Consider the following 23904-nt stretch of genomic DNA (forward strand, 5'->3'; position numbering starts at 1 on the left):
CGTACACAAAGCATTCATTTCGTTATCCTACTGATCAACGAGATTCGTTTATTTGTACCGGGGCAAGATTCTGGAGACTTTTTATTTCTCTTTCTTTCCCATTTTCTTCTTTTTTCATCTTTTTCCTATTTTGTGTACTTTCAACTGGTCATATGCTAAATTTGTCTTTGTGCGTGTGTTTTATTCCGTCTATACTATTTACAAGAACATTTTCATAAGGAGGCTGCACCCATTAATAATCCTGACAATAATTATGTGCGTAGAAATTTGCTATAAGTTACGAAATGAATGCATTACTTGTATCTGTATATAAAAATATACGAACAAAGCGTAAATGTTGGAAATGGAAATAAGAAAAATGAAATGAAATGATAGCAGTGAAATTGTAAGATTTGTTATGAATTCAAGCAGTTTTTAATGATTGTTAATGGCGATAATGATAATAATGATAATATGATGACGTGATGAAGGTGGTGTTTTTTTAACAAGGGCACATGCACCTACTTACAAATCATGCATACAGCATTTCCATTTATTTGAAAGCAAGATAAAAGAGCAATTTATGGTAGATTGCTTACGAGCATAGCCGCCGCGGCCGGGGATCGAACCCCAGACTTTACATGTATAGCTAGGCGCCTTAAACCACTCGGCCACGGCACCTCCACATAAATATGATGATGGTGGTGATGACGTGGGCTTCCATTTATCTGGTTTAAAAATTATTTACATAATCGTTATCAATTTACTCACTTTAACAATAAATCATCTTCTTATAGCTTAGTTAAACATGGAGTCCCCCAAGGTTCGATATTAGGTCCCTTGCTTTTTCTCATTTACGCTAACGATATTGTTATGTCATCTAGTAAATTTGATTACATAATGTATGCAGACGATACTACACTTTTTTATACCCAACCAGACTTTAGGTATTTAAATGAAAACATTAATTCTGAATTACTACATGTATCCCGATGGTTTAAAGCCAATAAACTGGTGGTAAACATTGATAAATCCTCGTTTATATACTTTCATAACAAATTATCTAATGCAAGCAATATATGTAATGATCTTACTCCTAGTATTAATTCAACCCAATTATCTAAGTCTAAGGTTGTTTGTTTTTTAGGTGTTCATGTTGATGAAAATTTGAATTGGGATTCACACATAAACTATTTAACTACTAAAGTATCGAAATGTACTGGAATTATGTATAAATTAAGAAGTTTTCTTCCTAAACCTGCATTACTCTCTATTTACAATTCATTAATATTATCACACATTCTTTATTGTATTGCTGTTTGGGGTAATTGCAGTAAATCTAAATTAGATAAACTCTTTAAATTACAAAAGAGAGCAGTTCGTATATGCACCAACAGTCATTACCTTTCACCCTCAACTCCTTTATTCCGTAAACTTAATACTTTAAATATTTTCCACCTTTATCAATATCAAGTTGCAATATTGGGGTTTTCTACTTTAAAAAATTATTACCAAATAAGATCAGTAAAATGTTTTGTATCAATAATGTTGTACATTGTCACACTACACGTATATGCAATTTGTTTCATTTATGGAAAGTAGGAAAATCTTATGTACAAAAAGCTATACGTTTCAGCTTCCCAACAATCTGGAATTCTATTCCGAAATTTGTTCGCACATGCAAGTCTCTTTCCCTCTTTAAAAGAAAATTAAAACAATACTTTTATTCTAAATATTCCTAATTTTGCAGCTATGTTACAATATTCTAGACGATTTGCCATAATTTTTTTTTTTTTTCATATTTTATACCGTATGTCCGTTTCTTAATCCACTTACTTTTGTAACCTAAGTTGTCATACATGCTTTGATTATTGTATATACTAAGTAGCCTCCAAAATAGCATTTATTATTCTTAGGAGACTTTAACTCACAAGGCCACTTTTGGCTTTATTTTAAGTCCTCCTTTTCGTTTCTCATATTATTACTGTATACACAGGCCTAATTATGCATGAATATCATTGTATTTATTTTAGTAGTATTTTGCATGTTTACATTTTTTAAATACTGATGTATATATTTGAATGTGTTTTTAGAAATGAATAAATAAATGAACTGAACTGAACTGAACGATGATGGTGATGATGGTGATGATGGTGTTGACGATCGATGAGCGTACATGATGATGATTATGATGGTTGGTGATGATGATGATGGTGGTGATGATCGATGACAGTACATATTTATATCAAAAGGTGCCATATCAAAAAGTGGTCTATGGCGCCTGGATATACATGGAAAGCCTGTGGGGTTAGTTCCCCGGCCGCGGCATCTATGCCAGTGAGCAAGGCATAATCCTGCTTTCAAATAAATGGAAATACTATACGCATTATTGGTAATTAGGTGTGCACTTGTTGAAAAAAGGTGATGATGATGATGGCGGTAATGATTGTAATAGTAAATGATGATGATTATGGAAGTGGTTGTTGTAACGGTTGATTTTTAAAAAGGCTCTGTACACAGGGCGTCACCAGGTTAATTTTTTGTCTCACCTGCATAGCAGAGTGAGACTATAGGCGCCGCTTTTCCGGCGGCGGCTGCGTCAACACCAAATCTTAACCTAAGGTAAAGTTTTTGAAATGACAGCATAACTTAGAAAATATATGGACCTAGTTGATGAAACTTGGACATAAGGTTAATCAAGTATTACGGAACATTCTGCTTGAGTTTCACGTCACATGACCATGGTCAAAGGTCATTTAGGGTTAATGAACTTTGGCCGAATGGGGGTATCTGGTAAATTAAAGGAGAATGAAACCTTTGGAACAAGATCGCTTGTGTGAAAACAGAAAAATCAAAGAAACAGATCAACAAAAGTTTGAGAAAAATCAGACAAATAATGAGAAAGTTATGAGCATTTTAATATTGCAATCACTAATGCTATGGAGATCCTCCCATTGGCAATGCGACAAAGATGTGTGATGTCACTGATGAACAACTCTCCCCATTACTTTAGTATATATTTCACTTGAATTGCCTCTTTTATCACATCTATCCATAAATCATGTGTTCTATCTACATGAGTGCATGTAATACATAGTTTTTAAGAATACATCATGGATAAAGAGTTTGTATCATCATAACAAAAAGCAAAAAGAGACATTTTGAGGGTATTTTATAGTCCACCAAAGGGAAAGTTATTCATCAGTGACATCACACATCCTTGTCGCATTGCCAATGTGAGGATCTCCATAGCATTAGTGATTGCAATATTCAAATGCTCGTAAACTTTCTCACTATTTGTCCGATTTTTCTCAAACTTTCTTTATTCTTATTCTTTGATTTTTCTGTTTCTACACAAGCCTATTTGTTCCAAAGGTTTCATTCCCCTTTAATATTGTAACTTTAAAAGTTTTTGAATCTGATTCATGAAACTTGGACATAATAGTAATCAAGTATCACTGAACATTCTGTGCAAGTTTCAGGTCATTTAGGGTCAATGAACTTTGGCCAAAATGGGGGTATTTGTTGAATTACCATCATAACTTTGAAAGTTTATTGGTCTAGTTAAAAAAACTTGGAAATAACAGTAATCAAGTATCATCGAACATCCTCTGCGAATTTCAGGTCACATGACCAATGTCAAAGGTCAGTGAACTTTGGCTATAATGGGGTATCTGTTGAATTACCATCATAACTTTGTTTCAAGTCACATGGCCAAAGTCAAAGGTCATTTAAGGTCAATGAACTTTGGCCATATTGAAGGTATTTGTTGAATTACCATCCTATCTCTGTAAGTGTATTGGTCTAGTTCATAAAACGTGAACATAAGAGTAACCAAGAATCACTGAACATCTTGTGTGAGTTTCAGGTCACATGACCAAAATCAAAGGTCATCTAAGATCATTGAACTTTGGCCATTTTAGAGGTAATTATTAGATTGGTGTCATCAAGTATCACTGACAAGTTTTAGGTCACATGATCAAGGTCAAATGACAATGAACATAGTATTGTATCATTATATGAATGGTGTTGCTTATGAATAATTATTCCATAGTAGTTTTCAAAGTCAGCACTGCTGCTGTATTGAATCGTGTGATGCAGGTGAGACAGTCAGAGGCATTCCACTTGTTTATACTAGGTACGACCTAAAGATGGCGTTTTTTCTCTCTAGTACTCGACACAAAACCATATCTTGACACTACTAGTAATTATTTTCTTATATTTTTTTTATTTCGTGACCTCCCAAACGAGCAGCCTACATGTTATGTGATGTGATTTCCATAAAATGTAAAAGTAATTTCATTTACATAAACCTTTTTACACGAAAACATTTTCATTCATTGAGAACCAAAAGAAAATAGGATTTTATGGAATTGTATCACACGACATAATGAAGCGTCTGCTCATCACTGTATATGACGTCACAAATCAAACATTGTAGAATGTTCTCCTTTTCTCTGAGGGACTTTCATCAAACCTTCATCAATATTGTTCTTTATTATGCTTTCTATGAATTTATTATAATAAAAAATTATATGGTGAACTTCTCTTTGAAACAATACATATTCCGAGGAGCTCAGTAAAGATACCATATGGACAAACATGGTTAAAGCTTTAAATCATCACTAACAACCTCAATAAAAATACCAACACATAATCACAGATAATAATATGAAACCGTGAGAGACATGTGATATCCATGGATGGCCACATGCATGAGAATATCGCATACATTCGTAATTCCGAAGGTTCGGTTATTCCGAAGGTTCGTATTTCCGAAGGTTCGTAATTCCGAAGGTTCGTCAATCCGAAAACGAAATAAGGTTCGTAATTCCGAAGGTTCGTCAATCCGAAAACGAAATAAGGTTCGTAATTCCGAAGGTTCGTTAATCCGAAAACGAAATAAGGTTCGTAATTCCGAAGGTTCGTTAATCCGAAAACGAAATAAGGTTCGTAATTCCGAAGGTTCGTTAATCCGAAAACGAAATAAGGTTCGTTAATCCGAAATTTGAATAAGGTTCGTATTTCCGAAAATGAAAATTATTCATTTTGGTAACAAACACGGATAATAATGATAATAGCTGGGAGAACAGTTTTCAGAACTGAAGTGGCTCCCCTGGGTAAATAATATCATTTTTATAATTTTAGGCCTACATGAAATTTCCAAAAGTTTGAGCACGTGATTCGCTGGCAACATCTCACAAGGATGCCCTTTTAACAGTAATTGACCAAATAGGCGAATTTTACATTTCCCCCAAACCGCTTGCTCGCTACGCTCGCAGAAATGAAACGTAAATATATAACTTACCAATCAGAGATCACTTAAAATTTTTTGCTCAACTTAATTACTACAAAACACACAACCTCTTCACACAGATGATAATCTTATGGCCAAAATATCCGTTTGCACCAAATTAAAATGCCCCTATTTGCCCCTTTTTTGGCTCTCCCCCCCAAAAGGAAAATACGTTCCGCCGCCACTGGTTGAAACACGCATCGTCTTCATGGCTAACTGCAAAAAGTTCTTAAAATGTCCCCTTTAGATCAGGTCAGAGCTTATATTTAAAATTTCTGTTCGCGCTTCTTGCTCGCAGTTATTATCTAGTTACATAGGCATCTCGTTTTGAAGATCACAAACATATTTCCCATCATGTAAAAAAAATATAGCTCGCGCTCGCATTATTTAAAAAGGGTTTATCATGTTATTACATATTTACTTTATTTTATAAGTATAAAGCTAATTATTGACTGTTAGGACTACCCTTTCAAAAAACAAACAAAAATCAACTTTAAGCTGCCGATCGAGGAAAATATGGCTGAAAAAAATTGCCCCCCCCCCATTTGACAAAAGTTTGATCCGCCGGGAGGGAGGCAGGGCGCACGTGCACCCCAAAAATGAAATAAAAAACTGGGAAATGCATATTTTTCCAAAAATGGGAAAGATCCTTTTTCAAAAATAAATATGCTGTTTTTCATGTTTTTAAAATAATATACTTTCTTTAAAGTAAAGTTTTCAGGCTGGAATATTGCAAATTTTCAGCTTGCGCTTCGCACTCTCAATTATTCGATTGGTGAAATATGTATCTTAAAGAGGTCACTAAATTCTTTCTTTAAGATTCCTTTTCTGGTCAGTATGTTTAAGCTCGCGTTTTGCGCTCGTGTTAATTCTTGAGTTAGATGTACATCTTTTTAGTGACAGCAGAAATCTGCTCGGATTTTGAAAAACTTATTTCCATTTTGATTGAAATTCCCTAAAGTTTTAGCTTGTGATTCACGCTCGCAACACCTCGCAATAATGCCATTTAAAGAATAATTGACCCCCAAAACTAGTTTTATAACTTCACCTTTGATTTTTTTCACCAAGGCGCTCGCTCATTATACTCTCTCCTGAAAAATAGTTTTTTTGTTAATGTTAAGGTGAAAATATCATCAAAGTGCCCATTTTGACGTATGAGTTTCATTTTTTGGCTTTACCCCCAAAACGAAAATTCGTTTGGCCGCCCTTGCCTTCCCATCCTCTAAACAATTGAACGGCAAGTGTCCACCACCCCCCTTGCCTCTGCTTTCCCGGTTTTCATTTTTCGGATTAACGAACCTTATTTTGTTTTTGGATTAACGAACCTTACTTTGTTTTCGGATTAACGAACCTTATTTCGTTTTTCAGATTAACGAACCTTATTTCGTTTTCAGATTAACGAACCTTCGGAAAAACGAACCTTATTTCGTTTTCGGATTATCGAACCTTCGGAAAAACGAACCTTATTTCGTTTTCGGATTAACGAACCTTCGGAACAACGAACCTTATTTCGTTTTCGGATTATCGAACCTTCGGAATAACGAACCGTCGGAATAACGCCACAAATGTTCGGATTAACGAACCCTTTTTCGTTTTCGGATTAACGAACATCGAGGTATAGGCAATTTACGTGTTTCGGAATTACGAACCTTCGGAATAAAGAACCTTGGGAATTACGAAGCTTCGGAGAATATACTAATCTCAGCTGTTATAATACTGGTATTTTATCCCCCTTCCTTTGTTTGGTAACTCCCGCAGGAACTCGGACAGCTTTTTTGCTGGTAAACGCCAAGCTGGTATAAAACCAATTTCCTAGGAAACATTTTACGTCTAGCTTAATCAGTTATAGTGACTGTACTTATGGACAACAGATATTGCTCTCAGGCCTTTTTATCAAAGTGGAGACAATGGCAGAGTGGGGATTCGAACTCACAACATTGTGATTATTAGTTAAATGCTCTAACCACTGGACCACACGACCCCATGTGGTCTTTCTTCTTATCTTACTGTTATTTATACTCTCACACTACCATTTAATACTTGAATGAAAAAAAAATCCATATCGGGACACCCTCTCTGCCCCAATCCTCCAGAATGTGACTCGAATTTTGAAAATTCCTCCAAAAAAAAATATACACGCTGCACTAAACCCAGGTGAAGTGATTTAGGACCCGGTAGGAAGAAATTCCTCGAATGCCAGAGCGCTTGTAGGCAGTACGTTTATAGCAGGGGTAATAATAATAATGATAACATTATTGCAATGCGCAGTTGAGTAATGCGCAACATAAATGTACACTTTATAATAATAATAATAATAACAATAACAAAAACAATAGTATTGATAATAATCATTATCATTATTATTAATGCCATTACTATTATTACTATTAATATTAGTATTGTTATCATTGTTATTTTTTGTTATCATTATTATCATTATAACTTTTTATTCGCACAATCGCATACAAGTATATATTTATACACACATAATGACATGAATACACACATGTATAAAATAAATCCTTAAAAAAATCACAGACCAAATGATATAACAATCATCTGATCCTAGTTACCACCCCCCCCCCCCCATGACAGACATGAACATTTTAAGATGTAAAGGCTATATGTATGATAAAAATCGCATGGATATCGATATCTTTTTTCTTTTGCATTGCAAGATTGTATACATTTTTAGAATTATGCTATCATGGATACATCCACTCTTACGTTTGCCATGTTGCATATGCTATGAATTGCCCTGTTATCGAATAAAGCTAAGAAAAGTAAAGCTGAAGTAAACTGTAAATTAAACTTTAAAATTGTTTTCGTTTTCAAAAACGACTTGAATATCAAAAAGATGTTTAGAAGATCGAGCACCTCCTTTATATTCTGTTTTCTTTTGATTAAAGTTGGTTTGTGTGGGTTATGTAAAATTCATGTTTTACATAAAATTCATGTTTAAGATGGAAACGAAAATATATAGGACCAGATGGATATCTATTCCGCATAGGTAAACGTGAAATTAATGTGGTAAACATGTTTAAGTGAGTAAAATGCAAGATTTTTATACGGGCTGTTGTTATGATTGCTAGTATTTTGTTCAATCTTGATAAATACAGGTATGATAGAACAACTGAAAATCATTCAGCAAGTGCTCTTCAGTTGTGTAAAAGCATTTCGACAAAGGTTCCTCGATTCAGACTTTGATCATAACAACAGTACGGAAATTGGTAAGTGTCCTGTATATGGTTCTGTCTACGTGTATTAACAAAATAATCCAGTTATGTACATTTGCAAAGACTGTTGTAACCCTAGCAAAAGATAAATTACTATCTTTAAGAGCAAACCTAACCAAACCAAAGGTTAATTTGAATGAAAAAAGAAAAAATATCAAAAAAGGATAACTTTGAAAAATTTCATCAAAATCTGACATTGAAATAGAAAGTTGTGACATTTTAAAGTTCTGGTTATATTTCACAAAACAGTTATGGTCGTTATAGAACGATGACAGTCATCATCCTCTCATATTTTAATTTTATCCTTAATATGAAGTGGAATGAACCTATATAAGTTTGATTCCAAGATGCGAATTACCATTTTTGCACTTAATTGTGATTACATGAAGAGTTTCCTTTTATTTATTTGACACTTCTGGGAATCGAGCCCACGACCCTTGATAGGCCGGTAACACTTCGTAATTTTGAAGGTTCCTAATTCCGAAACACCTTAAAAGTCCTCTACCTCGATGTTCGTTATTCCAAAAAAGGAAAAGGGTTCCTTAATCCGAACATTTGTGGCGAAATTATGAAGGTTCATTATTACGAAGGTTGGTTAATCCGAAAACAAATAGGGTTCGTGATTCCTAAGGTTCGTTAGTCTGAAAACGAAATAAGGTTCGTTATTCCGAAGGTTCGTTAGTCCGAAAATGAAATAAGGTTCGTTAATCCGAAAATAAAATGAGGTTCGTTGATAAAAAATTGAAATAATCTGTGGCGAAGCCGGGAATACCAGAAGGGCAAGCGTGGTGGTAGTGGGGGGGGGGGGGGGGTAGAAACACCGTTTCATTTTCAATCATTTTCTGAGAATGGGAAGGTAGGGGCGCGACCGAACGTATTTTCCTTTGAGGGGCAAAGCAAAAAAGGGGCACTTGTGTTATGAAGAGTTTCTTTGCAAAAGGGGTTAGTTCTACTTTAGACCATTCCGAGATTTTTTTATTTTCCCATATTGCAACATTTTATGATGCGAAACTATATTGTCATGATAAACTACACTACCGTGTAAAAATATTTGGTGTAAAAGAAATCTACCTGGCTTAATATTTGTTTAAGTTTTCTTTTAAAAATTTGCCTTTGTGGATCTAGCCTCTTTTGGAAAAAAGGTGATTCTTCTTTGCCATTTTTCCCCACTATGTAATGAAATTTTAACTTTTCTTTGGTATAATCAGAACGACTATAAATCTTTATATTGACACACACTCACAAAATTAAATTTGATGAAAAAAGGATCTAACTTCTTTTGCAATTGAGCACTTCATATTAAATATGAAGAGTTTGGTTGCAAAAGGGCTTAGGTCCACTTTGGACCATTCTGAGAAAAAAAATCTTTTTGTTCTCACTTATTGCAATATTCTTATGAGAAACTAAATGGTCATGATGTACCACCCTATCATGTGAAAATAAAACTGGGTATAAAAGAAATCTACCTGTCTCCAATTTTTTCTATATATCAAAAAAAATCATTGTGGACCTAATCATTTTGCAAGCAAACTGAAATGAATCCAATCTCTTTGATTAAAAAAGTGATCTTTCTTTGCCACTTTTATCCACGTTTTCATTTAAATTTCAAATTTTCTTTGGTATCATCAGAGTGACAAAAACTTTAACGGTTTTTCTTGCTGAATGAAATTACGCCATGGCTGGGATTCGAACCCACGACCCTCTGTTTTAAAGTCAGAAGACTTATCCACTGGGCCACAACGCTCCACATTGAGACCAAAAAGATCAAATTCGATGAAAATGGACCTATTTTGCAACTGAGCTCTTCATATGTCAAATTGGGCCTTTTGATTATATTTTCACCATAAATGATGTCGTTGTGTGTTTTGTAGTAAAAAAGTTGAGCAAAGCCTGTTCACAGTGATTTATGATTATAATACTAGATACTCAGCCGATGTACAAACAGGGGTCTTCTCTTCCCGCATACATTCGTAATTCCGAAGGTTCGTATTTCCGAAGGTTCGTAATTCCGAAGGTTCGTTAATCCGAAAACGAAATAAGGTTCGTAATTCCGAAGGTTTGTTAATCCGAAAAAGAAATGAGGTTCGTAATTCCGAAGGTTCGTCAATCCGAAAACGAAATAAGGTTCGTAATTCCGAAGGTTCGTTAATCCGAAAACGAAATAAGGTTCGTAATTCCGAAGGTTTGTTAATCCGAAAAAGAAATGAGGTTCGTAATTCCGAAGGTTCGTCAATCCGAAAACGAAATAAGGTTCGTTAATCCGAAAATCAAATAAGGTACGTATTTCCGAAAATGAGAATAATTCATTTTGGTAACAAAACGATGTTGTCGTTACAAGGTTACACGATATTATGCAATGATAGTAATAACGATCGATGATACATGCGTGTGTTGTGGCCAAAAGCATGGATATCATTAAAAAATATAGGCGCCCTGCTCAAGCATAGGCCGATTTTGATTTTTTCTGAGCAATTGCTGCCTAAGCAAATGGTTTAAAGATGCAGGGGATCAAGTGTGTTGGTCGCGTGCGAGTAACCTCTAGATAATAGGATTTGTATTGGAGGGGATGTCATTTTTAATACCAGCTTCTGCTGGTAATAAAAATAATACTAATAATGATCCTTGTGAGATGTTGAAAGCGCGAATCGCAAGCTCAAACTAGCAGACATTTCGTGTAACAAGACGTGAATTGAGCATTCGGAGCATTTTTTGTAATCGTGAGAAAGATGTGTATCTTTCTAAAGAATTAATGCGAGGGCGAGCTGTATACTGACCTGTGGCCCGTTGCATAAATTGTGTTAACAGGAGTTTTTGCCCTGTGCTAAAGTCAATGGCGGAAATCAGACTAACCTTAGTTTTCAGTTTTTACCAGAGTTTTCTAAGGTAAAAAGTTTTATGCAACAGGCTTCAGAAAGTAATCTTTTAAGGACTGCATTTAGTGACTCATGAATAGAATCTCACGAACTAAATAATGAGAGCGCGAACCGCAAGCTTAAAATTTGTGATATTCCAACCTGAAAACTGGACATTTTATACTTCTTTTTTATTTGTAACCATGAATAGAATGAGTTCCTCAATAAACAATACTTGATGCGAACAAGAAACGTGAGCCAAATTTTTCCGATTTTCCAAACCTGAAAACTGGACATTCTAAGAATTCTTGTAAAAATAATAATAATTGCTGGGAGAACAGTTTTCAGAACTGAAGTGGCTTCCCTGGGTAAATAATATCTATATCAATATTATCATTATTATCATTCTAGACCTACATGAAATTTCCAAAAGTTTGAGCACGTGATTCGCTCGCAACATCTCACAAGGATGCCCTTTTAACAGTACTTGACCAAAAGGGCGAATTTTACATCTTCAGATTGGATTTTTTCCCCCAAACCGCTTGCTCGCTCCGCTCGCAGAAATGAAACGTAAATATATAACTCTAGTGATCACTTAAAAGATTTTACTCAATTCAATTACTACAAAACACACAACCTCTTTACACAGATGATAATCTCATGGTGAAAATATCCGCTTGCACCAAATTGCCCCTATTGGCCTTTTTTGCTTGCCCCCCCCCCCCGAAAAAAAGAAAATATGTTCCGCCGCCATTGGTTGAAACACGCATCGTCTTCATGGCAAACTGCAAAAAGTTCTTAAAATGTCCCCTTTAGATCAGGTCAGAGCTTATATATTTAAAATTTCTGTTCGCGCTTCTTGCTCGCAGTTATTATCTAAATTTAGTTACATAGGCATCTCGTTTTGAAGATCACAAACATTATACCCATCAAAAAAAATATATAGCTCGCGCTCGCATTATTCAAAAAGGATTTATCATGTTATTATATATCTACTTTATTTTATAAGTATAAAGCTAATTATTGACTGTTAGGACTACCCTTTCAAAGAAACAAACAAAAATCAACTTTAAGCTGCCGATCGAGGAAAATATGAATGAAAAAAATATTGCCCCCCCCCCCTATTTGACTTAAGTTGGATTCGCCGGGAGGGAGGCAGGGGGCACTTGCACCACCAAAATGAAATAAAAAACAGGGAAATTAATATTTTCCAAAATGGGAAAGTTCCTTTTTCAAAAATAAATATGCCGTTTTTCATGTTCTTCGAAATGAAATTTTTAAAAGTATACAAGTTAAGTTTAGTTTTCAGGCTGGAATATTGCAAATTTCCAGCTTGCGCTTCGCACTCTCATTATTTTGATTGGTGAAATATGCATCCTAAAGAGGTCACTAAATGCTTTCTTTATCTGTTTCCCTTTCTGGTCAGTATGTTTAACCTCGCGTTTTGCGCTCGTGTTAATTCTTTAGTTAGATGCAAATCTTTTTAATGACAGCAGAAATCTGCTCAAATTTTAAAAAACTTATTTTCATTTTTTATTTAAATACCCTAAAGTTTTAGCAAGTGATTCACACTCGCAACACCTCGCAATAATGCCATTTTAAGAATGAATGACCCCCCAAAAACATTTTACAACTTCACCTTTGAATTTGTTTTACCAAGCCGCTCGCTCATTATACTCTCTCCCGAAAAATAAAGCCTAAATATACATTTTGCCATAATAAGAAGTCACTTCAAAAAGTTTTTTCTCTACTTAATCACTATCAAACACAATGACTTCAAGCAGATGATAATCTTAAGGTGAAAATATCACACAAGTGCCCATTTTGACGTATGATTTTCATTTTTGGCTTTACCCCCCAACGAAAATTCGTTTGGCCGCCCTTGCCTTCCCATCCTCATAATAATTAAACGGCAACAATGCCCCCGCCCCCCCCCTTGCCTCTGCTTTCCCGGTTTTCATTTTTCGGATTAACGAACCTTATTTTGTTTTCGGATTAACGAACCTTATTTCGTTTTCGGATTAACGAACCTTATTTTGTTTTCGGATTAACGAACCTTTTTTTGTTTTCGGATTAACGAACCTTATTTCGTTTTCGGATTAACGAACCTTCGGAAAAACCAACCTTATTTCGTTTTCGGATCAACGAACCTTCGGAACAACGAACCTTATTTCGTTTTCGGATCAACGAACCTTCGGAACAACGAACCTTATTTCGTTTTCGGATCAACGAACCTTCGGAACAACGAACCTTATTTCGCTTTCGGATTAACGAACCTTCGGAACAACGAACCTTATTTCTTTTTCGGATTAACGAACCTTCGGAACAACGAAATGTTGGAAAAATATCGTAACAGACAGTTGAGTTTTGATTGTTTTTAGGTTTGTTTTTGTTTCATGCACTTATAAAGCATTTAAAACATGTTAAAATCTAGGGTTAAAATCGTCTAAGGAATGACGGTAAGCCCAATGTCGCACGAGAAGCCACACAGTTTGTAATTTGTGCTAGTCTTAATTTGCCAGAATCTGCATTTTATCATCATGTTCAAGTTCAAGTTCAAGTTTTATTTTCCATTATGTACATTACAAGCAAATGCGAATCAAACATACATTATAGAGATAAACAAAAACAAATGAAATGTGATAACAATGATTACAAATCAATTACAAGTTACAAAATATTTGTAGAATAGTTTTAACAGAATCTGATATGGAAATGAGGGGATCCACTAAAAAGCATTGCTTGTAGAGCGTGGATCCCCTAAGAAAGTATATTAAACATTTGAGAAATGGGACTCATTCGCAGGTGCAAATACAATAAGTTAAAATAGAATATTGGAAATAATAGCAAGATGGTGAGTGATAGCGAGAAATGATAAAAATATGACAGAGATACGGGACGATACTAAAAACTAAAAAGAAAACAAAGACATGATAAAGAATAGAGGGAAGAGAGAAGGAATAAAATATTGAAAGGGGAGCGAGAGGGAGAGAGAGAGGGCAAAGATAAGTAGGGAGGGAAGAGAGAGAGATGGATGCACACAAACACACACAGACAGACAGACACAGATTATGTGGAGAGAAAGGGTCAGAAAAAGAGAGAGATAAAGGGGGGGGGGGGCAAGACCGAGAGTGCAAACGTGGATCAACGAGAGTGTGACTCAATAGCGTGCTTCGATAGTACTAAAAATATGCAAACTAATTAATTACTTTGGTAAGACAGTAAAAGAAATATTTTTAGTTTTCTCTTAAAGGAGTGGATAGAGGGGGCCTGTTGAACATCTTTATGGAGTGATTCCAAAATTTTGGGGGGGGGGTGAAAATAAAAGTATTTTGCGCAAAACGAGTTCTTAAGATAGGCAGATGAAAGTTATCAGCTTGTTTGGTAGGATACCTATGAAAATTGTTATTTTGAGAAAACAAATGATTAAATGCAAAAGGAACCATACTGTTTTTATACATAAACATAAACTGCCCAAGCTGAAATTGGTATAAGTCTTGAACCTTTAAAATTTTGTAATCAAGGAAAAGCGGATCAGTGTGAGAACGGGGGTGTGAGAATGAAATAATACGAAGGGCTTTTTTTGTAATAATAATATTTTGTTAAGTAAACTTAGATGGGTATTGCCCCAAACAAGGATCCCATAGTTGATATATGGTAATATAAGAGAAGAATATAATGTAAGTAGAGAAGTAACAGGAATAAACGTTTTCAACCTATTTATGATGCCTATATTTCGGGATATTGTTTTACAAATATTATCAATATGGCAATTCCAGGAGAGTTTGTTATCTACATGAACTCCCAAAAATTTAATTGAGGTGACACTTTCAGCAAAGATAATGAAAGATAAAATGTCGGATGCTCTGCAAAAATCATTTATATATAAAAGAAACAAGAGGGGTCCCAGAATACTTCCTTGTGGCACACCACAATTAATATTACACAAATTGGAGGAATGGTCATTAAGAAAAACAAATTGTTTTCTGTAAGAGAGGTAATTCCTGAACCACTCCAAGGCCTTCCCACGTATGCCATAATGCCATAATTTATGAAGTAGGATGTCATGATTAATAGTGTCGAAGGCCTTGGAGAAATCCAGGAAAATACCGACCATGTGTGAAGATTTATCGACAGCATGAGCAACTTTTTCAACAAAGGATAATAAGGCGTAAATTGTACTGTCCTTTGCTCTAAAACCAAACTGGAAATTTGAAAAAACGTTGTTATTCAAAAATTTAATCGTTCGGGTATATATGAGTTTCTCCAGAATTTTAGAGAGACATGGTAGTAGGGAGATAGGTCGATAATTGTTAATATTCAGTCTATCTCCTTTCTTATAAATGGGAATGACTTTTGCGATTTTCATGGAGTCAGGAACTTGTCCATGAAGTAAAGACAAATTGAAAATGTAAGCAAGAGGTTCAACAATATATGGAATTATAGTTTTAAGTATAACGTTATTGATATCATAACCAGAGCTTCTTTTCTTATCAAGATTAGAGACAATATCCATGATTTCATAAGGGGATGTCGGGGTCAAAAATATTGAATTTGGATTGGGTGTACCAAGAAATTCGGGAAATTGTTTGTATGAGAGCGCTATATCCATAGCAAGGTTGTTTCCGATCGATGAAAAATGGTCATTAAATATATTAGCGATGTTGAGAGGCTGTTGAATAATCTCGTTGTTTAATTTAACTTCTGAAATAACATCTTTATTTTCTGAGACATTCATAGCTTGCTTGAGAATTTTCAAAGTGTTTCGCATATCATGTTTATGTAGTTGTAATTTATTTTCGAAGTATCTTTTCTTTTCAATACGAATGATAATAGTCAAAGTGTTTTTATAAGATGTGTATTTCAATTGGTATTTTCCGTTCCTTTTGCTTTATATTTATAATAAAGATTATTTTTTCGATTAATTGAGCATAGTAAGGATTTGGAAATCCAAGGTAGTCTCGGGGACTTTTTATAATTCATCTTGTCATTTCTCCTTTTAGGAAGGTGAATGTCAAATTGACCTAAAAGCAAATCGCAAAATTTATCGTAACAAGAGTTAACCTATTCTATGTCATAAATACAAGACCAATCCATATTTTCAAGACTAGTACTTAATCTGTTTAAATTGCCTAAATTGACGCTACGTCTTGAGGAACAAGCACCTTGTCGAAAGGACGGTTGTGCTAATTTGTAAGAAGTCATAATTGGATAATGATCTGTAATATCGGACAAAATTATGCATGAATCAGGATGAGGTATAATATTAGAAAAGATGTTGTCAATTAGCGTAGCAGATGAGTTTGCGACACGAGTTGGTTTGGACACAAGTGTTAGGAAAGAGGCCGCTAAGAAAGTTTCAACAAGCTCGTGTGCAATGTTATTGTTTGTAAATTTCAGTATATTTATATTGAAGTCCCCCATAATAAAACAATCCTTGTTGGTAAAAGTGGGACAATTTAACAGGTCAGATAAATACGAGGTAAAGTCATTTGCATTGGTATTTGGAGGTCGATAAACGATACCTGCAATTACATTCCTGGCGCCGGTGATTTCAATTTCTATAAAGAGAGATTCAATAAAGTCATTGACAATTGAAATATTTTCATGGATAGAGTAGCGAAAACTATGATGAACGTACAGAGCAACGCCTCCACCTGTCCTGCCCTGTCTGTTTTTGTTAATGAAGTTATAGTTGTTTAAAGAAAATGGAAGGTTAGTGTCCTGGGATATAGCCACGTCTCTGTAAGACCTATTATCGGACATAGGTTGTGGTGATGGGTTATTCAATATCAATTGTAAGTCATCGAAGTGCTTGCTCAAGCTTCTTATATTCAAATGAAGTAGGGAGAATGTATTGGGATAAAAATTCTTAACAATATCATTAAATTGGGAAACGGTTACGTATTTACAAAGGGAAGTATGTGCCGGGTCATTGTGATCAAAGTCAAATTGCAGCTCTTCAGCCGATGAACTGATGGCATCAGCAATGAAATTATCATATGTACCTGAAGAATATGTGGGGGTTACATTAGTGGGAGGAGATCTAAACAATTCAAATAGTTCGTCATCTGTTAAAGAGTTAAAAGCGAAATTGTTATCCACACTGGCCATTGAGTGCTAGGAATTAAAACCTGTAGAAAAGAATAATTGCCAGTATTGAAAACAAATGAGACATTGTTCGTACTCTCGTTGATAGAGGAGTAGTGAACGGTGAAGACGACAGAGGAAAGAAATATGCAGTGGAAACAGAAACAACGGTGGTGAATGACGGTCACACAAGAAATTGACAGACAAGATGATGCTCGCAACACTTAACAAATCAAAGCCAAGAGAGAGAAAGAGAGAGAGAGGGGGAGAGAAGGGGGAGGAGGAACAGGGGTGGTCTTAGAATGTAAAAGAATAAGATAAAAGAATGATGATGTAGACAGACTAATGCGAAACAAAAACACTAAAAAACAAAACAAAAAAAACCAAGAAAAAAAGGTGAGTCAACAAAGAATGCAATAAATGCAACAGAGAACGAGAACGTGTAAAACTGAAATAATATAAACTGCAGATACCCCATGGGGAGAGAGAGCAAGTTGCTTTTTGAAAAAAATAGCTAAAACAAGTGTATGGACCTACTTGGCCCAGCATATCTTTACAAGCAATTCAAACTAAAGTTTTACAGAATGTGATTTGATTCATCACAATACGAATTGGTTTGGCAATATCTGGTTTATGATTTAATAAAATATAGTTAGGTTAGAATTTAATCAATTTGCAAAATCTTACAATACAGTCTTAGTTTTAAGTAATCTACAATGCAAAAGAAATAGGATCATATTTGTGATTAAAGAATGTTCATTGATAATCACTTGCTAGTGAATACAATTACAATATAATTTGTTTGTGGTCAGACGACAATGCATCAACTAGTTTTGTGATCAATCGAGATGGTATTTCAGTGAGATCTTGGATGTAAACTCCATTACAACTTTGGTTGCAATTACTTTGCAATATATTCCAGTCAGATCTGTTGAGCAAAATTATACATCAAAACAAGATATTGGTTGTCAAAAACGTGAAGCATATTTGAATTAGATTGTTGGTCATAGTAATCCCAGCCATGGCGTAATTTCCTTCAGCAAGAAATTTATCCACATTGTGCTGCACTCGACCCAGGTTAGGTGAATGGGTACCCGGTAGGATTTTTCCTTGAACGCTTTATATAACGCCTATTAATATGGCGGCTCAGCTACAGCCGGGGTAATAATATGATACCAAGTATCAAAGCGCAGTTGAGTATATGCACATAGTAACTGCGCTATATAAATGGACATATTATTATTATTGTGAGCATTACTGCACAACAAGATTCTGGTTGTGAACAGTCTAATAATAAGATCTTGGTAATGGATAATTTAAGCTACATCTTGATCATATCTTGGTTGTGATTAGTATACTGCTATTGACGATATACTGCATGATGCTCGCAGCGAGAATCTCGTTGCGAACAACATGCGGCACATTTGCAGTCAGTTTTGATCGATCATACTGCATTTTCAAGAAAATTTTGATAATGATTAATCTATAGTAATTTTACAATAAGATCTTAGTTGTGAGCAAAGCATATTTCATCACAACAGGAAGCTGGTTGTGATCAATCTACAATGGTCTCTTTCATGACATCACAGATGAGATGAATCTGCAAAGTATTTTAACCAGATATTGGTATCGTGAATATAATTTGCATTACAAAGACGTAGGCTAGTCATAGTTTAAAGAATATTACAGTTACATCGTGTGAACAATATATACTGTATCGCAATAAAATATTGGTTGTTATCAATTTCCAATAAGATTTTGTCAACAGTGTATTCAACATCATCGTTATGATAATAGGATATTTGCTGTTAATAATTAACCCTATATTCCTATTAAATCTTGTAAACAATATATACCGCATCACAATAAAATATTGCTTGTTAACAGTTTACAATCAAATCCAATCAAATCTTGTGAGAAATATACAATGCAACACAAAATATATAGGTTGTTCTCGATTTGCAGTGCATTCCAATCAGATTTTGAGAACATTATATACTGTATCATGATCAGGATCACAATAGAATATTTGTTGTCAACAAACATATCTTGTGAGCAATATATACTGCATCACAAAAGAAATTGGTTGTTAATATGTTTTCATTATATCTCAACTAGATCTTGTGAACAACAGCATATACTGCCCACAAAGATAATTTACAATTCCATTCAAATCCTGTGAACAAAGTGTACTACATCATTGTGATCACAATGAGTTATTGGTTGTTTGCAATTTTTGTATCCAATGAGATCTTGTGAGCAATATATACTGCACCACAATAGGATATTAATTGTTCACAATTGGCAGTGTATTCTAATCAGATTTTTTTTTCTGGCGTTATGTACTATAAAATCATGATCACTATAGAATATTTTATTGTTTATAGACAGATCTTGTGAGCAATGTATACTGCATCACAAAAGATATTGGTTGTTGATAATTTTCAATGTGTCTCAACCAAATCATGTCAACAATCATGTCAAATCATGCATTAAGAAGAAAATAAAAAAAGATATTGCCAGTCGGGTTAGATATAAGAGAGAAGTTGTATACATCATGCTCAATAAACAGATCACTTTGTACATGGTCCAGACAAATTTTGTCATTTTTTTTTCGTATGAGTTTAGAATATACACTGTTAAAAAACCCCTGATTTTACAGAAAAATAAAAGAAGATTTTGCAGAAAGCAATACCAGAATCATTCTGTAAATTCATGAAACAGGAATTTTTCTACAATTTAACAGAACAGGTCTGTTAGAAAAAGGAGAAAAGAGTGTTTTATTTAAGGAAATTTGTAAAATTACATAACCAAATACCAATTCCCTGTAAGATTACGCAATCTGGTAAGATTACAGGTGTTCTCGAGACTCTGCTGCAGGAACTTATTTTATTTCAGAGATAAATTTTCTAACAGTGTATAGGCTTACTTGTAACACAAATTGAATTTTCAAAGAAAAAAATATAAGGACAGTACACTGCAACAATGAAGGAATTTCCAAGAACACCATCCATATCAACTACTCCCTAATGTCATAACTTGTGATTTTAGTGTTGAAAGATCCCCATCCACAAGAGCATCTGTGTCAATCATCCCCCTCCTACCAAGAACACCGATCGACACCCATAGAACCAACATTCGCAACAATCATTGTTGATCATGCCTTGAAGACTAAAACAATGTTATTCTTTATGTATTCATTAATTATTCTAGGACTGGCGAAGATATGGCATCAAAACTAAAACTTGTCGCTGTTCTCATCTCTCTTGTTATGCATGTCATCGCATCCAATGCATTCACTGAAGATGGCACATCGATTAACGTCCTACTCGATGAAGGTTTGAATCCCCCTATTGATTAATTTCTACAGGTTTACTGTGAATTGGTGTTTTTATAGTCCTAAGGGTAGAGTCCTGGATATTATATTTGTTGTCATGATACATACATTTACAACAGACAGCCTTCTGGTAAAAGCTATTACGTTCCCATTACCTACCCCAGTTGACAGGACAAGAATATACTAAAATGGTAACAACCGGTGAGTTCTTTTGCATTTTTCCAATTAGAATGTAGTACATGATTAAACATCTTGAAAGTTGATTATATTGTTCCTGTGTTTATGCAATTATGTTTATGGATTAATTTGAATGTATAATTGTGACAATTTACTTGAATGATCTAAACATATCTAGATATTGTCTGAACATAGGTGATGTTGAAGCGATGTTACATGTATATTGGTAAGGGTTGTTGATGTATAAATATTAATATTTTTTTCTGTTCAATAAAGATAACCCTGTGGTAAGGTCATAAAAAATGAAAATAAATTTGCTATTTATTATACAAGCCTCGTATCTTCGACCTCCCTCGTCTTCATCAGAAATAAATGCACATAACAATGCATGAATAGAAAATTCTAGTAAAATGACCTTGTCATGTTTCATGTATTAACTAAACACTTATTTTCTTCATGTTATACTTCTTAAAGGATATGATAATTGTATGAAGGCAAAAGCAAACAACGCTTTTTGCAAGGTTATAGGTAAGTCAAATGTTGGCATATTCATTACACTTGTTATAGGAATATCTGATGATGTTATTTTATTTATTTGAGAAAGGAAGCGATGTTATGACAATAACTACAAAATTGCAATCAAATGTGGGTTCCCTTATACATTTTAAAGATAAATGTTGACAACCCCCCCCCCCTCAAAAAAAAAAGAAAAAGGGAAAAGGTTTCTGAAAACACGCTTCCATGAAGAATTGAAAATATCAATTCAATGGAGCAAGTTAAGTCAGTATTATGTACGTAAATGCATGGTCACACCGCCCGAGCGTTGTTGGAGCGGTCGTGGAGTGGAGAGAAAGAAATCATAATCACTCGCTACCGTTCACCATTTTTTATTTCGATTTTTTTTCTCGATTTTTCCCCCAATTTTGTAAGCGAAATTCGACCCTCTTTCCCTTCCGCTCGACCAACGCCTCTGGAGGTGTGACCATGCCTTAAGCGCTTGCATGCCATGCATGCAGAGCCAAATAATGAACGATGTGCGAGCTGAGCCAATGAATATTGTTTGCTTTATACATCAGTGTCTTTGTCCTCCCACCAGTCCCAACTACAGGGAAAGAGAAAAACAACATGCAATTTTGAATGGAAATTGAAAGTTATTTGTTGGATGAATTCTTAAACCCACCCTTAAACATGGTCCCTTTTGAGATGAAATTCCCTAATAATGGGTATCTTTTCAGCCAAAATGACACTTAAATATGGGACGGGTTTCTAGCCTTCAGCCGCACACCCCCGTCCAAACCAAATCTAAGTACCCCCCCCCCCGATTACTTCCTTTAAAACACATTCATAATCTTGGACTTATATGAATAAAAGAAAAGAATACCCCCTTGTCATACAACTTACCAGTTTACCAGCAAAATGCTGTCCTGCCGAGTTCCTACGGGAGTTACCACGCACAAACAAGCAAACAGAATCACATGCCCTCACAATGACTATCCACACTGCTCAAGCCATCGAAATAGTTTAAATTGATTTATAAGAACTATGTCCAAACTTAATACTGATCTTCATTTTTTTTTATTGTGCTAATGATTTGGGATATCCAACATGTTGTACTTAATGATATCCATCTCCCAATCTCAAGAATCCAGTTTTCAATAATTTATACTTAATGATATTAATTTCTTTTTCGTTTTATTCTCAAATTCAGAGAATCTAGCTGAATTCTTAGACGGAAAATCACGGGTAAATATATTTTTTAATTTCTAGTTACTTCAATTTCATTATCCTATATTCTATGTTAAACTTTTCTCATTTGACTTATTTCCTTCACACACTCAATAGAATATTGAATGATATTTTATTGCAGATTTTTCTATTTGAATAAACTAAATAGGTCTAATAATTGTAGAATCTACATGCAAGTTACTTTATTATGTAATATCTATTGTTTTTGTTTCTGAAAAAAAAATGATTTGAACATGTTATCCTGTTTAGAGAATTTTAATAAATCAACAAATAAAAGAAAATTAAAGGTGATTTTATTGATGACGGGTATAACAATTACACTGAAAGAGATTCCAAAGCTGGTGTGATATCTTAGATTAACAATTACACCTTTTTTATTGATCTAAAATTTTATATGGATGTTTTATTTGTTTCAAGTGGTAATCTATTCAACAATATGGGAGCTGCACACATGGTCAAAATAACAACGTATATGCATTAATATACATTATATTAGTATTTATATATGGACGTAAATAACTCAATCATTGATGCAAGACGTAGCTTCAAGTATCTCTTTATTTCGGCTAGCTTTCGGCCAGAATTAGGGCCTTGAAGAGATACTTGAAGCTACGTCTTGCATCAATGCTTGAGTTATTTATGTCTGTACATAGAACATGATGCGCTGCAATACACGTTCTGCAAAGGGCCCTCTTCCTTTGTTAGTATTTATATATGTATATACATATATACTTGGAAGACAAATAAGCAGACGAGTGAGATGTAGCTCTCTTATTTCCTTTTATTTACGAGCTTTCGGCCATCATCGGCCTTCGGCGTCAGGCCTACAAAAAACAGAAAGAGATAGAACAAACATAACATAATTTGGTACGATTATCATATATGTATATAACTTGGGTATAGTGTTACATTTGTTTATAATGTTGCAGAATTACGTTTAAGAGGTTTGCATAAGATTAAGGTTATTCAAAATATTTACCGTGATTGTATTGTAGGTCTTTCATCGGCCCTAGAGGGCGGTGTGCAGTGAGACGGTGACCACAGAAATACAGAATTTCTAGTTAACAATTCGTTGACGGTAACCTGTAAGGGGGCATTGATATATGTGTGACGTCATTGTACTATTGATGGTTATGAAGTAATGAACAATCAACATTGTTATCTATACCATCATATTTACAATCATCAATA

The 23904-nt window shown here is 34.5% G+C and overlaps 1 long non-coding RNA gene across 1 annotated transcript; it reads left to right on the forward strand.

Moving 5' to 3' along the window:
• The first annotated feature begins 8426 nt into the window (after positions 1-8426).
• Positions 8427-22711, forward strand: LOC121420744. Its single transcript, XR_005970817.1, has 4 exons — positions 8427-8505; positions 20667-20791; positions 21442-21495; positions 22676-22711. It is a non-coding gene; the product is annotated as an uncharacterized LOC121420744 (long non-coding RNA).
• Positions 22712-23904: the final 1193 nt, after the last annotated feature.

Source organism: Lytechinus variegatus, chromosome 8 (assembly GCF_018143015.1).
Source record: "Lytechinus variegatus isolate NC3 chromosome 8, Lvar_3.0, whole genome shotgun sequence".
Lineage (NCBI taxonomy): Eukaryota > Metazoa > Echinodermata > Echinoidea > Temnopleuroida > Toxopneustidae > Lytechinus > Lytechinus variegatus.